General features: G+C 39.7%; 1 pseudogene across 1 annotated transcript; it reads left to right on the forward strand.

The window, feature by feature from the left end:
- Positions 1–6,693: 6,693 nt before the first annotated feature.
- LOC103722838 lies at positions 6,694–8,961 on the forward strand (annotated as a pseudogene). Its single transcript, XR_005509539.1, has 2 exons — positions 6,694–6,849; positions 7,844–8,961. The product of XR_005509539.1 is annotated as a glucan endo-1,3-beta-glucosidase-like (transcript).
- The last annotated feature ends 7,353 nt before the right edge of the window (positions 8,962–16,314 follow it).

Consider the following 16,314-nt stretch of genomic DNA (forward strand, 5'->3'; position numbering starts at 1 on the left):
TAGTACAGGGATTCTTAGCTCTACTGCAATCCAACACAGCTACAATGCTACTGATCTACACCTCAACTTCTCACACAATCCATACTTTTTTTATAAACCGTGGTGTCAAAACCCTGCTCAGTTGTTCCCTTGTCTTGCAAATCATTCTCCTAAAGTACCAAATTCATTATTAAAGTAAAAACCATAACTAAAAATTTACTACATAGAACCTTCTATTGGGGTTCACCAAGGGTCTACCATTGCATCTCGTGACTCGTCATCCACATCTCTTCAGGCCATTAGAGGGAAGAGAGAGAAAGGTTTGAGAGAGGAGAGAGAAAGAGATAAGGAAGAGAGAGAGGAGAAAGCCTTCTCCTTTTCTCAAATAGGGAGACATCTCCCCCCTCTCCCTCTCAACCCGCCATGGAGGAGCCCATGGATGGCAGCCCAGTGATGATGGCCGGCCCAGAGACATCAATGACTACAGAGGTTGGCCGGATGGAAGGAAACAGGAAAGAGAAAAGAGGAAAGAATGAATGGCTTGGCCCTTCTCTTCCTCCCTTCCTCGGTGGCCCAGCGGCTCACCTGACGGTGGCCACAGGTTGCCGCAACCCTAGCCAATATCGGCAGTCGACGACGACAATGCTTGGTGGAAGATGACCGAAATAGGGGTGCCTTGTTTCGGATAAAATCTAGCTACTCGTCAGCCTAAATCTATGACAGCAATAGCCACCAAACTAGTAAACAAGGAGGAAGAAGACAAGGAACACTTACCTCGGTCTAGTGAGGCGGTTTGGTAGCCCTTCTCGGCGAAGAATCGAGGGAGAAGCTCAAGAAGAGCAGCTTGAATCCAACGGCTTTCTTCAAGGAAAAAGTGATGGATTCAACAGAGGAGATGGAGAACTAAGTCCCTAATCTCACTCGGTTGGTAGTTGGATTTCCCCGAGTTGCTCGGTGTCGTTGGCACAATCGAGAGTTGGGTGTTTCTTCTCCATCTCTCATGATCGGTCGGCTGATCATGGTCGACCATGATCGAAGGGAAGATGGGCCAGGCCTCTCAGGCTGGCCCATTAGCCCAAAAAATTGTTTATGTCAACTTATAAGTACTGTGAAATGTTTTGGTCCCAAATATTTATGTCAGTATCTATTTTACTAATTAAATGACAATCTTAAATACTACCAATTTTTTTCCTTTTCCCTCTCATTATGTTGTTATAAGATGGAGGACTTTCTTTTAAGCTTAGGGAGGATAGCTGAAGTTAATTGGGTGATGTAAGTTCTCGGTTTTCTTTTGTAAAAGCTCGTTAATCCTCATTTGGTAAAATCTTAAATTCTTATTTATACTCAAGGAGCATAATTAAGGTGAGATAACAATGCGGCTGGGTACAAAACCTAATTTTTCAATTAAGTTTCAACTTTTAAAGTTAGCCATCGTACAAAGTTTATTCCATAATCGAATTACACTGCGTTAACAAAATTTTGGGGATACAAATTGAGAAAAGTAGGGCCATTCCCCATCAAATAAGGCTTTCGTTCCAACTAGCTATATAGGACCAGTCTTTGTAGTTATGACAGATTGGTAGTTGGACCTTGACTCAACAGTCTCATTCTATCTTTAAGACAATCCTGTCAGGAACTTAAATTTTTACGAAAAATTGGACCAAAAGACAAAGTGCTACATGACCAGACAGTGAAACCAAGATAGGAGGAGGTATTCATTGTTTGCGTTTTGTTCCAAACATAGGCTGCTAAGGAATTAACTTTTTTATTTCAGGTTTGGAATCCATTGGCGTTTGTTATGGAACGATTACCAACAGCCTATGCCTTGTGAGGCAGCGGCTCTCTACAAATCTAAGAAATTTGGACAAATGAGTTGCTATGCCCTAAACCTAGTTGCTCTTCGGACCCTTTAAGACAAGAACCAGGCCTGTTGATCTGCTCAACCTGTATTCTTCTAAAAACCCATCCTAGTCTTAGTCTAAATCCGTTTATGGGACTGTTGGTCTGTAGGAAGAGAAAAATAGACCCATAGAGATCGTTTTGTCCTCCTATGGGATTTGGGTTGAAGGAAGTATTAGGTTGATATGAGCTCTATTTAAATAGATTGCTTAATCCATGAATCTAACAAAAATTCTAGCACAATTTTATTAGATTTTCCAAATAGGCCCTAAGAGGATCCAAGCTCATCCAAGACGTCCCCAAGGAGTACTTTGAAAATTAGCTTCCAAACCTTCAGTAGCAAGTAATTTGGTCTAAAGCAGCATGAAGGCCTATTTCCTTGTATTTCCCTGACATTTATTTGGATATATCATGATCAACAATGAAGTGATTCCTGGTGATTTGTCCCGGTTTAATTGTGCTTCCTATCATGAATAACATTCACCATAGTCTATCTTCTGCTGGCCTAAACCAAGTCAAGGTCTCAACATCAGTTTCTCAAGGGGTCCTTGGGGAATCATATCCTCCCTCAATTGGTGCTTACTCTTATAATGCATTGATGTCTTTGGGACCAATTATTCAATTCTTGGCTAGAAATGGGGCAACATTTCTAGTAATTGTGTACCCTTAGTTACATTGAGGACCCAATCCATATCAAGATTGAATGTGCGCGCCTTGTATACTTCCCTGATAATTGTCATACTTGATGGATAGTTAAGCCATCAAATATCTCTTTGATGCCATAGTTGTTGCAGTTTACTCTACATTGGAGAAGATGAGAGGGTCAAATGTATAGTGATTGTGGTATAGATAGCGGTGGATCATCGGTTGGTCCAACAGCAATCAACAAGTATATACAATTAGAAATTGATTGAACATGTTGGTCTGGAGATAGCTAAGAGATCCAGAAATTAAATTCGGACGGGACCGTAAACCAGCAACCTGTCCCATTCCCAGGTTGACCAGTTCGGTCCAAATAAAAGAAAGGAAAATAATCAAGAGATTTGAGTTTGAGTTGGATTTTCTCGAGCCTTCCATGTTGCGTACAGGCGAAGAGAAGACAGGTGCAATGCAAGGGACCTTGCACTCTGCGAAATCCTCGAACTCGAGAAAGTCCTCTTCTAACGCCGGCAGCAGCCATCTAGTTTTGCTGTCGACTCCGATCTCTTCCAATTCAAAGTCCTCCAACGCCAGCATCTACCGATGCCGTGGCATTGGGATCAGCGGCTTCGACCTACGACCGAGGAGAAGGGAATTATCGATACATGCACCACCAACAATAAAACAAGCGATGACCCCAAATTATCAAGAAGTCGAAAAATACTTTGGGCTATGTCACCCAAATAAAGCTTTCTATCTGCCTAATCAGCTTTACTTAAAAGATGAGAAATAATTATTGTTAAATAGTATGCATTGTTGTCATCATAAATAAATGGTCTAAGAGAATGAACAATTTCTTATTTTTGATTTTTTTAAACAATACGTAATTAGGGGATTCGAGTGTCCTACCTAGCTTACCACTGCTGGCTAGATAGGGATAATGCTTGAGTATTTGAGGATCGAGGTGCGCACCTCATAGTGGTGGCGGACATGGCCCTACTTCATGCGGCGGAGATTCTTGATATTATTGCATTATCATTCCTTAGGTTGACTAGGAAAAACTGGGGCTCTCATTCTACTCTAGCAATGTCCAGATTTATGATTGTATCCTGGGAGCCCCCATCCCCTGTTTTTCTTAAAGTAAATTTCGATAGCAGTGTTAAGGAGAATGGCAGTTGCGGCATTGGCTTTGTCATTACGGATCAGCAGGCCAGATCGAGGTGGCTGGGGGTTAGCATATCTTCGATCAATCTGTTGCTAGTGCCGAGGTCAGAGCTGCTTGGGAGGGTATCTACTATGCGAGACGGAGGCTGGGAGAAGACCGTATTATCCTTGAGGGAGATTCTGCTACGGTGATCCGGGGGATTCAGGGTACCGAAAGTGCCCTTAGGGGGATGCGGCTGCTCTACGATATTCGCCGACTCTTAGGCAAAGGCGACGCTTGTCGGGCTTCCCATGTCTTCAGAGAGGCCAACAATGCTGCGAACTGAGTGACATCCTATACGGCACATCACTCCAGCGAGTTTATCTGGAAGACCCACACTTCTGTTCTGTCTCCTTTGCATTTTCTTTTACTATCTAATGCTTTGGGCTTACTCATACCCGTTGTGTGTGAGCTGTCGATGTACCAAAAAAAACAATATGTAATGCAAATTCTTTGCTAAAATAAGTTATGTTACTTGAATTAAAGTTGGATGAAAAAAATTTCATCATGTAACCTGAAATTAAAATAATACTACTACAGAAATTTTGAGTATTTGTTGTGGTTTAGATTGGCTGTTATTTATGCTATATTGTAACAATCTAGTTGGCGGTCGAGAATAGGTGTCATGTGGATCAAATTTTGATATAAATAAAACAAATAAGAATCATATGACTCTTGCAGGGCTAGGCAAAGTTTGGCCAAGTGTGGAATCATAGGCTGAAGAGGTGGGGTCCAGACATAATCTGATTAGGTAGGCCAAAGGATTGAGGTTCAGCCATAGTTAACCTTGATATGATGATTCGGATCATAGGCCAAAGGGCATGGTTCGTGGTCTAGTTTGCCCTTATATAACATATGGGATTATGAGGACAAATCACTAAATAGTGGATCGTGGTGGATGAGAAGCTACAGAAATTAGTGGTTGTATTATAGTTATTTAGTAATTAGTATAAATATTTGATTATAATCTCCACTAAGGGACTCTTCGAGAATCAATCTAATGAACATTTATCTTTTATCTTAGCTTTAATCTACATTTTATTGAAGAAGCGTAACTTAGCGTTTTGCCACAGTTGTCTAACACTACACTCCTATCATAGCCGAGTGCTATACCTCTATTGGAATCCAGAACTACCGTAGCCCAGTACTAGTACACCCTTCTATTATAGGCTAGTGCTATACTTCCTTATCCATCTTCAAATGGTGGTATAATAGTAGCAAAAGTCCTTAAAGGTTAAGAAATCTGAACCCACGCTATTTGAGACACCACATGCAAGCTCTCTCTTCTCTCTTGCTCTCTTCTATTCTCTCTTTCTCTTGTTTATTTGGAGCTTTTATTGTTGTCCGTTGTGCCCTATCACTGGGCTTGCCATGGCCACAGAAAAGCCTTGCCAAAGCCAAGGACCAGTGCCTCCACCCTCACCGACCTTACCCTTCGTTGGACAGCCCTCATCGGTCGGGATCTCATGGTGAGATCATCGGACTTAAATTGGTAAGACATCATTAGTTTTTGAATCTTCAGCACTATTTCTTCTTTCTCAGATCATCGTGGACTAGGGGACACAGGCCCATTGGGGCTAACCACATGTCGATCATGGTGCTTATAATTATATTTGCGTGGATTTGGATCCTTAATTTGGCGAGGATGTTGAAGCTTAAAAGGAGGAGGATGCGACGTTTCATGCAGGTATATATTTAGTCCCACATAAGATATCTACTTAGTAGATCTTGGATACTTATTAGGATCAAAAAAATCCAAATAGTATCTTATAGTTGGTCTTTTTGGATAAGGTTCTGAATTTTTACAGAGTCTCGCTATTGGGTTGACTCGACCTACTCAACTGAGTCGGGGTCGAGTCAGGGTTTAGTTAAGTGCAGGGCTATTACAACAACAATCTCTCTTGAATCATGAATGGTTCCCGAACACTTGTATTTTTAATTTTAACTTGAAATTGTGCAGGAAAAACTTGAGCAACATTCCCCAATGGTAGGTGCTGAATTTGCTTGAACGAAATGATGTCACATGAGCTTTTGATCACACTTTGGTCATTCTCCGCCATCTAGATGGAATATGGTTTGGAAAATTTCATCCCGAGGATCATATCTGTGTGTCATTGTCATGTTGAAGGCAATCTATCACCATCGACCAGTTGCTTAGCAAGCAAATTTCCAAATTCTGAAGTTGAAAAATCAGCTTCACCCTTGAAAAGTATTTCAGCTAATGTCCACCTGGGGCTGCTGCATTAATAGTTTATTGCACGCGTATAAACAACCGGTCAAGCAAGGTTTGTGGAAGAAAAATGCAATGTATAATGAACTTACGTGCTTGTCTAGCTATGTTCCGCATTCAATCTATATCCTTAGAAAACGACTAAATGCCTACGCCTACTTTCACACCAAGCTAGGTTTATACAATTATACTCCACAAAGTACTAGCCCACAATTCCCTCTCCCACACTCGTTTTATGTGGGAATTTGGTTGTATGCAACTTCGGAACCTGAATTGTGTCCATTTTTTCTACATGCATTTCCATCAAGCTACTTAATTTGAGATTTTTATAAGTTGCACAAGTATTGTAAATTTTGAATTTTGGATTATTTGTGATCCTAGGTATGAATTTGGTCTAGTGAATTGTATCCGTCCAGCATGTGGAGCATCAACGAGATAAGATAAGGATGCAGTAGGGGACAAAGGATCATTTAATTTGGTCCTCAAATAAAACAAACTTAAAATCTTGGATCCATGAAACAAGAGAAAAAATGTGTGAATATGAAAGATAAGTAGGACAATTCCACACGAAATATGAGATGGTTCCCAAGAGAAATCTAGGGCTCAACAGAACCAGCCATTGAAGGTGGACAGATTGGTGGTGGACCTTGACCCAATCGCCGCATACCATGATGACACGATCACGCCAGTCCTATCCGGGAACAAAATTTCCAGGAGGACGTAGACCAAAGGCAGTAGATCTTGTCCCATAACCTCTATATAAGGAGGTGAAGAATACATGTATCAAGTCATTCTACACATAGATCTCCATTAGAACTATTCTCCATGGCAAACCGAAGCAATGGTTCCAGGGCTGCCATTGCGTTACTTCTTGGACTCCTCATAGCAATCCCAACAAGTACTCTCTCTCTCTCTCTCTCTCTCTCTCTCGTGCGTGTGTGTGTTTGTGTGGGTGTGTCTGTGATCCCAAACTTCGCAGTTTGACCGTTAATCAAAATAAATGGACAGTCCATAATATATTGTGGAAATTCGAGATCGACGCCTCATAGCACAATTTATTGGTTGTGTCTCACGAGCAGGTACCATTGTGGATCAACTAGCCTTAGCTCATCACTTGGTTGGCATCCCTCTATAGTGGTGAGAGATCTAGGGTTCGGACCTTGGTAGCTCGTTCCATCATCCTAAGGAGGTGTTCGATCTTGGCCGAGCTTAAGACATTTTCTCTCCTACATATTCAGATATGGCTTATGAGATGCCTAAATTAACCGATTTATTAGTTGAGAACCTATACTTACTTTTGCACGGTGCACGAGATCGTCTTCTTTATTAATTGTGGCTCAAAACACAGCTTAAATTTTTTTTGATGTTTTGATTAAATAAACTTGAACATGAAGTTGAAGTTGTCAACTAAGCCTCCAAAATGGTTAGGCCTAGTCTTTTGCATACTACTTCCGTTAGTCCAGTCTATGTTTGAAAAGTAGAAAGAAATTAAGGATTGGGTGGGTAAGGGGTGGTATAGACCTGGAAGTCCAGCTTGGACCAGCTCCGGTGTCCGAGACCTGGACCAAGCCATCGGTCCTACTCACCTCTTGCCTCCTGCTAGGCATATTTGTGGTTGTCGTTCTCATAGCTGTCTACTTTTTTGTCACTTTGCTTGGGTTTCATAAGAAATCTAAGCGTGCGATCTTTTTTTAAATGAAAACTGGGAAAGAGTACAGTGAAGTCCACTGAAAAAAATGCATCGGTCATTGAATAAGAATAGTGACTATTTTTTCTAATTTTCTTTTGGCCTAGACCACACCTTGGGCTCCCTCTGAGCAGTTGCTCTTAAAATTCTAGTCTTCTTTGCGTTCCAAACACATAAGCAAGAATTCTAACTTGTATTATTTCAGGGGTGACATCCATTGGCGTGTGTTATGGAATGCAAGGAAACAATCTGCCTCAACCAAGTACTGTAGTGAATCTGTACAAGTCTAATAATATCAAGGCAATGAGGCTTTACGATCCAAACCAAGCTGCTCTCCAGGCCCTCAAGGGTTCCAACATCCAGCTCATCCTAGATGTCCCAAACAGTTCTCTACAATCATTAGCTTCTAGCGCTTCAGCAGCCAGTAATTGGGTCCAGACAAATGTGAAGGCCTATTCTTCTGGTGTTTCATTTAAATACATTGCAGTTGGCAATGAAGTGATTCCTGGAAGTCTAGCCCAGTATGTGCTCCCTGCCATGAGAAACATCTATTCAGCTCTTTCCTCAGCCGGTCTGCAAAACCAAATCAAAGTCTCAACTTCAGTCGCCACTTCAGTCCTCGGCGGGAACTCATCTCCTCCCTCATCTGGGTTTTTCGCTTCTGATGCACTGACATACTTGAGCCCAATAGTTAAATTTTTGGCCAGCAATGGAGCCCCACTCCTGGTAAATGTATACCCCTACTTCAGTTATGTGAATAACCCGACCCAGATCAAGCTTGACTATGCTTTGTTTACTTCCCCGGGGACCGTCGTGACAGATGGACAATATAAATATCAGAACCTCTTTGATGCCATAGTTGATGCAGTTTATGCAGCATTGGAGAAGGCAGGAGGGTCTAGTGTGGGTGATCGTGGTATCGGAGAGCGGTTGGCCATCAGCTGGTGGTACTGCAGCAACCATCAGCAATGCAAAAACATATAATCAGAATTTGATCAATCATGTTGGTCAAGGGACTCCAAGGAGATCTGGAAAGGCTTTAGAGACCTACATATTTGAGATGTTCAATGAGAATGAGAAATCAGCAGGCGTAGAACAAAACTTTGGACTGTTTTACCCAAATACGAATCCAGTCTACTCAATCAACTTCACTTGAAATGCCAAAGGCCATGAATAAATAGTAATATCTAGAATAAACCATTGGAAACAATGGAGTGTGGTTTTCCATGACTATGAATTGGGAGAATACATGTTGTAATAAAGTTCATCTTTCCTGGAAGGTTTCACATGAATAAATTTATCCTCATATGACATTATTTGAAATCGTATAATATATTGAAGTGTTTGGGATATTTTTTAGGAGCTTGTCATTTTTTATTTTCTTTTTCATAGGAATGAAGGAGTAGATGCCACTAATACAAATTTGTGAGGATTCAAACTCAAACATTGAAATATCTCCTACTGCACCATCGAGATTTTGTTCAGATTGCATCACCCCTTGCCACTTGAGGAAGAGGAGAGGGAATCGATTCTGACAAGCCTCAGGCCTCAAGAGGTGATATGGTATAGGAAAGAAGATGGAGATTAAGCCCTCCTCATCTTTTAAAATAAAAGAAAAGAAAACGAACGGAATAAATCTTTCACAGCCCAACGTTCCTACAATCAAATACCATTATGGAGATCCCACTTAACCATGATACATTTGTTTGTCCATAATATATCATAGGCTATATTGTCTAGTAGCCCCACTTCGTCAACTACTCTTATATCTGCGTTTTGACTCTCCTAAAAATGAGCTCGACTCTTGGTTAGGGTGTGCATGGTTCGAGTCAAGTTAGTTTAATGGTACTCTTTCTTTGCAAAACAAGGAAGAACAATAAGAAGAAGAGAAGAAAGAAAGTGGGTGGTGGTCCGACAAGGAGCGGCGGTGGCGGGCAGTGGAGAGCAGCCGGCGGCTGGGAAAGGGAGAGAAGAAGACCAAAAATAGGGGCGAAACAAAGGCGTTCTTGGCTTGGATTTCATGTCCCAGCCCGCTCGTCGGCGGCTGGAGGTCGAGCTCCGGTGGAGGTCGGGGTCCAACACAAGGAAGAGGCCGAGTCTCTCGGCGACGAACATCGACAGCGGAGGCAGTTGGAAAAAGAAAGAAAAACATTGAAAACAGGGGACGTGAACAGGGGTTTCTTTTGGTCATTGATTCCGATGGATTTATCAACGAAGATGGGCTCCATCAGAAAGAGAGATCCCGAGAAAGATAAGGGAGAGAATTGAGCCTCTTACTTTCACTCTGCCAAGAACCACAGCCCGAATTTTCAATGGGCACAATAAGTACGAGATGCCATGATTTCGAAGCGAGAAAAGATAGAGAAAGAAGTGTGATCATCGTTGGTGGAAGGCCATAGAGGGAAGGGGAGTACCTTTCGTAGAGGAGCCCTAGGGTCCCAGTGCCCCTACGACTCCCAACTTCTTCCAGAAGACGTCCGAGAGGAGGAAGACTCCTAGGGTCTTTCGCTGCTGGATCGCTTGCCTATTGGGCCAAGCATGGGCCGATCGGGTGGATCCGGCTCAGGCGGCCATCACATTCTCCCCTCTTAAAAGTGTTTTGATCTCCAAACTTGTACATCCCAAATCCGGGATATAACATAACCATATTATTGAAGGGGTACCACCCACGATAATACGATGCAAACGATCATAATATATATACAAATCCATCTCAAATAAAATATAACAAAATGATCCAAATTTGTGGTCTTTAATTAAGTAAATAAGAGCGGGTTCAAAGCGGCTAAATTCAAATTTAAATACCCAAAGTCCACAACCTCAAAATTCAATAATTTGTCAACTGCAAATTCATAGTCAATTAAAAATACTAAAATTCTCCTATAAAATCGCAAAACTTGCTAGCATGAACTTCAATCCTGCACAATCGTTCATTTTTAATGACCATATTCGTCTAAAAAAATAAAAATAAAAAGAGATATGAGCTACACAGCTCAATAAGTAAACCTTTCACTATCTTAACGGATCAAGCATAAGTTTGTACATACATCAATAAATATTTAGAAAAGATAACTACCGTTAAAAAATAAGATATTTCATAATAATAATATAATCATAAATCAATCATGCTCTTGCATATGCATAAATCATACAAATTACATAAATAAGATTACCGGTGCATAAATAAAATCATAAACCGTGCTGACTTCATAAAGTCATAAATCATTTCTAGTTTGCCACATCATACTTCTTAATAATTCTCCGTGACAGGGTCGTCAACTACCAACTACTTTTATGCGTGATAGAGTCGTAATCGGCAAAATATCAACTACTATTACTTGTTGGTAGGGTCGTATGTCAATTGCTATTATCCGCTAGTAAGGTTGTATACCAACTACTATTATCCGCAGGCAGGATCATATGCCAACTATTATTATTTGCTGATAGGGTCATAAGCCATTACTATTACCCGCTATTAGAGTCATATGGAGCTAGCTCCGGATGTCGATCTACCCTATTTTTAGGAGCCTTATATAGCTATCTGAGAGTTTTTTGCCATATTTTTTTAAAATAATTTTTCTTAAGTCATATTTTCTCAAATCATATTTGCTTAAATATGAATGAATAGTTAAAAGGCTATAAAGAGTCCATAGTCCATAAGTAGACCTTTAACAGTAGAACAATCATGAAATTATTCTTTTCATAATAAAAATATAATTTTTTATAATTTAGAGTCCATAATTCATAAAGACGTTTTTAGTATTAGAATATTCATAGAACGAATCTTTCATAACAAATCATGATTTTCATAATGTAATATGCTTCATCCTTAATTTTTTTAAAAATATGATATCATCCATATTTAATATTATGTTTATATTTTCATATAAATCATAAATATAAAAAATATATGGGAATTTGACAACTAATAATTGAAAACTAGTAAGGAGTGTAAAACTTACTTATTTTTTCCGTCTTAGACCTTCAAACTTCACTAGATGAAGCTATTAAACATAATTACAATATCAAAAGTGAAATGAATTTCTATTTGATGACTTAAATATAATTAAAAATACCAAAAATAGAAAAAAAATTGGCTGGATGATGACATTTGATGGCTCCAAGTAGGCCATGGCTAAGTGGCTCGATCAAGGCCAAGATTGGTCGATAGAGTTTGGTAGGTTTCTCAGGCACTTAATATAATCAGGATGGTCGGTCCGTCAAGTTGTCCGAGCACCAAAGCAGTTCAGAATCTCTTTGCAGGTGTCAACCCAGATTCTTAGGATAGAAAGATGGGAGTGGGTCCAAAAAAAAGGGTCCGGCAAGGTGCCGCGGTGGCGAGAAATGGAGAGTAGCCGGTGGCAGCGGTTAGCGGCCGGGAAAGAGAGAGAAGGCCAAAAATATGGGCAGAATAGAGGTGTTCTTGACTTTGATTTCATGTCTTAGCCTGCTCGCCAGCAGTTGGAGCTCCGGCAGAGGCTAGGGGCCAATGCAAGGAAGACACCGAGTCTCTTGGCGACGAACACCGGCGGCGGAGGCGTCCGTAAAAGGAAAGAAAAATAGGGACGTGAACAGGTATTTCTTCCAGTCATTGATTCCATCAATGAGCTCCATTAGAAGGAGAGATCAGGAGAAGGATAAGGGAGGAGATAGCACCTCTTACCTTGACTTTGCCGAGCACCACGACCCAAATTTTGGGTGTGCACAATAATGAGATGCCATGATTTCGAAGCGAGAAAAGAGAGAGAAGGAGGTTCAATCATCATCGGTGGAGGGCCATAGAGGGGAGGGGAGTACCTTTTATTGTGGAGCCCTAGGGTCCCAAGACCCTAGGACTCCGACTTCTTCTCGAAGGAGAGGAGCAGTCTTCCGTTGCTGGGTCGCCCGCCTGTTGGGCCACACATGGGCCAGTCAAGTGGACTGGGCCTAGGCGGGCCTTCACAGGGTCACCTCAATGGGATGAGCTAAATGAGCTTCAGTTTTGTAACTGAAGTTTACCACTTCCAAGAAGAGCCGGCCATGGAGAACGCAGTTAGACCTGCTGCTCCCAGGATTGCTTAAGCTGTCACCCCCACTCGTCTTCTTAAGGGAAAACCACTCCAAAGAGAGCAAGACTCCCACATGAGCAAGGAAGAGATCCCAAGCAACATTAGGCTAAAGATCAACAAACCAAAGAAGAACAATCTAGGGCCATAAATGAACCCTTTTTTCTGGCGCCTCTTTCGATGTAGTTATGAAGCAAAATAGATCATCATTAAGCCCAAAATTCGAAAGGAATGCACAAAATAAAAGCAAATCATAGACACGATTGAAAGGAGTTAAATTATCATAAGAAAAAGATTTCTGGATTTGGAGAAAATGATGTAGAGCCTATGAGTAAATGCGAGGATCCGTGGGATATGAAGTGGACATCAAAGAGGAGTCGTTAAATCCATTTCATCAGAGAGAACAAAGTCAGCAAGCTCACTTGAGCGACGAGTTGGAACCTTAGAGGAGGAACGCGAGGGAGTTTGGCGGAAAGACTCTTCTCCAACGACAGCAAGGAGAGGGGGCAAAGTCTCGAAGAGTGATCCTGAGCAAAAAAACGGGTGAAATGGGAGATGAGAGCATGAAGGATACGATCTATCACTTCTATTGCATATCAAAAATCATGTGATTAGAACAGAGTGGTTCAAAGATAGATAGTCTCCATAATTCTAAATTTTATATATATATATTTAATTACTTAATTCATAGATTAGGAGACTCCAAAATATATAATTTTTAGTATTGAGTAGTTTTGAAGTAGTAGATCATACCCAATGATTTGGATTGTCGATATAGAACCCCTACCATTCAATACGTGGGTATCCATATTTGTGTGTGTACAGGTCGGTACGATTTTAGTCCGTTTTTTTTTTAAATCTTAAATTGAAACTAATTTTTCGAGTTCAATAAATTTTCAAACCAAAACCAAACCAAATATAGAAAAATCCGACCCAAATCGAACCAGAACAACAGGTTCAGTTAGTTTTCCAATATGATTTGTTTTCTTCCACACTGCTACTCTCGGTATCAAGAATAAATCATGACTTTTGGTAATCCAAGAGGATCTCTAGATCTATATGAATCACTTTAGCCACTACGAACAAGGATGGACAAAGTCTTGAAGTAAGATCAGCCACTCAGAAAGTCAAGTCACAGCGTTGCTAGCTATCGAGCCCAAATTCTATCGTTTAGGGTCTAAAATAGGCTAGTTAAACCGAAAGTTTCTTTTTTAGGTAAGACTTTGATTAGGCATAGCTTCCTATCTGAGAAGAATTAGATGAAGCGACAGAAACTAGAGTTAATGTATAAGGCAAGATTTACATTCTCAACAATTTTAACTTTTACCATATGATTTATTTATTTTTGGAAAGAAAGTCTTAACAGAATTATAAAAGTGAATCTGATCCAAATTGTGTACAGACGGACCTCATCATTATAAATAGAAGCAATGTACCTTGATTTTTTGATCATTTGAAAGAAAATAAGACTTAACCATATTTTCATAATTTTTTTTATCTTTTTCTTTTTTTTTTTTCAGAAATTTGAGTTAAGGGGGCTGAATAAAATCTTCGTTCTTTCTAATTGAATTATTTAACATTATATTCTTTTATTCAGCATCTACCATTCCTCTTTCCACACATCTACGAACTTTCTTCGTGACAGGACTAAGTCAGCCAGTCATTCCAAATGTTTGAATAATACTCGGAACCTGACATTATACCTTACATATTGTTACAGAACAGGTCCGATAATATTATAAAAGATGAGACATAAAATATTAACTATATAAGGACTAGTCCTAATCCAAAAATTGAAGTCAAATAAAAGACCTGGAGTTATTTCTTGAGGAGACACGGAGTCAACTTTGCGCATTATTGAAAACCAGATAGATGATGATCTACAATGTTCATTTATTTCTCCAAAAATGAAAAATACATGTATAGCATTATGATGTTGCACTGAACTGAACTTATCCTAATCAATTGAGCACCTAGAGAGCTAATTGCCAGCTTTGAAGTTGAGTCCCAAACTTGAAAGGTGCTTGACTTTTGCAATGTTTTAGTTCGGATGCACTTAGAGCTCTATGAATATGCAAACATCTTGTCAAACATATCAGCTAGAAAATTTAATTGTAAAATTTTTCAGTCGAAGGCTCCAATTGATGAATAAACATCTTTTGAAAATTAAACCACCCACTGCAAAGAATCAACAAATGAACAAAGGTTTCAATAGATATAAATAAAGCAGTAGATAACATTTGCCCATCTTAACCATAGACTGGACTATTTTGAGAGAATCAAAAGAAATGGGATTTCAGTGGTGGAGAACTTTTTCTCAGGAGGTAAGGATTTAAGACTGTAGTGCTAGTTACTTGCGGAATAGGTTTTGGAAGGGATATTCTTTGCAGTGTTGAAGGGACGCCTGTTCCATGGCATACACACATTTTGGCGTAGAATGGATGGAGGGAATAACCTGCAGTTAATGCAAATTGAGCTTAGAAATAGTTGGGATGTTGTTGCAAAGACCAAATACCCTCTCACTTTTAGTGTTTATAAAGCGAGGAAGGGCAAAATGATGATGGAAGGGAATAAAGAGCCTATTCCGTGATATAAATCTATTCTACCATTCTGGTGGAATAAATTTATACTATGTCAGAATATGCCGCCAAAGTATAAGTTCCAATTTCAAAGAGGAAGATATTCCCCAACTTTGGAGATAGCCCCACTTATTCTACAATTAAACACCCCCAACATAATGGATTCATGATCGAATAAAATCCACAGTCTAATCCTCGAGCTCAAGATCGGAAAGAATTTCCCTGGTACCAGGCCTGTGTATTTCTTTTAGTGAAATTGAGTCCAAATTCCATTATGGCTTTCCTTTTCTTTTTAACATATCTTTAAGCCGAGCCAGAGCACAAGAAGCGTTGAGCTCCTTGGAGTTCGGCATTACTGTGGCTGCATGAGCTGCATTGGCCCATTTGAAAGATCATTACAGATCATAGGTGATGTATCAACTTCAGATCATACAAGAAACTTGCACTTGCATTTAGTTCAAATAACTCGACTGGAGTTTTGAAAATAAAATAGTAACTTTCATTAAAAATGGAGAGTTATAATAGCCATTATTTTCCCATTTCACAACCCTCTAGTACCTGTGTACACACAAAAATTCATACAAGATGCAATGGATTTGTGTAAGAAACATATACAGATTGTTAAAGAGATATGAAACAGTTCCATGGATGTATAAATTACCATCTATGCATGATGTAAATCATATTGGTAGTCCTTAATTCTTGTCCACTTCTAGATGAAGTATGTTTTCCCTTTTCTTCTTTCTTCCTTTAAATTTCTTTTTTTCTTTTTTGAAGCAAGGGAAGGAAGAAATACTTACAGTGGATAACTCAGATCTATGCAAACTCTCTATACCCACAGCTATAGTAATTTTTAGGGCTATTATTTTCTTTCCAGATAACACTTCCAGTGATTTCGGAGGCATCATATAAATTAAACCTCATTGTTACAGTTCTTTTAATTTTTTGAAAGCTATAAACCACGAAATAATATTAGAAAACACTAATAATAAAATTGTAAATTAAAAGACTTGTCAGTATTGCAGGTAAAATAAAAATTACAACTGGGAGTT

The sequence above is a fragment of the Phoenix dactylifera genome, unplaced genomic scaffold (genome assembly GCF_009389715.1).
Source record: "Phoenix dactylifera cultivar Barhee BC4 unplaced genomic scaffold, palm_55x_up_171113_PBpolish2nd_filt_p 001094F, whole genome shotgun sequence".
NCBI lineage: Eukaryota > Viridiplantae > Streptophyta > Magnoliopsida > Arecales > Arecaceae > Phoenix > Phoenix dactylifera.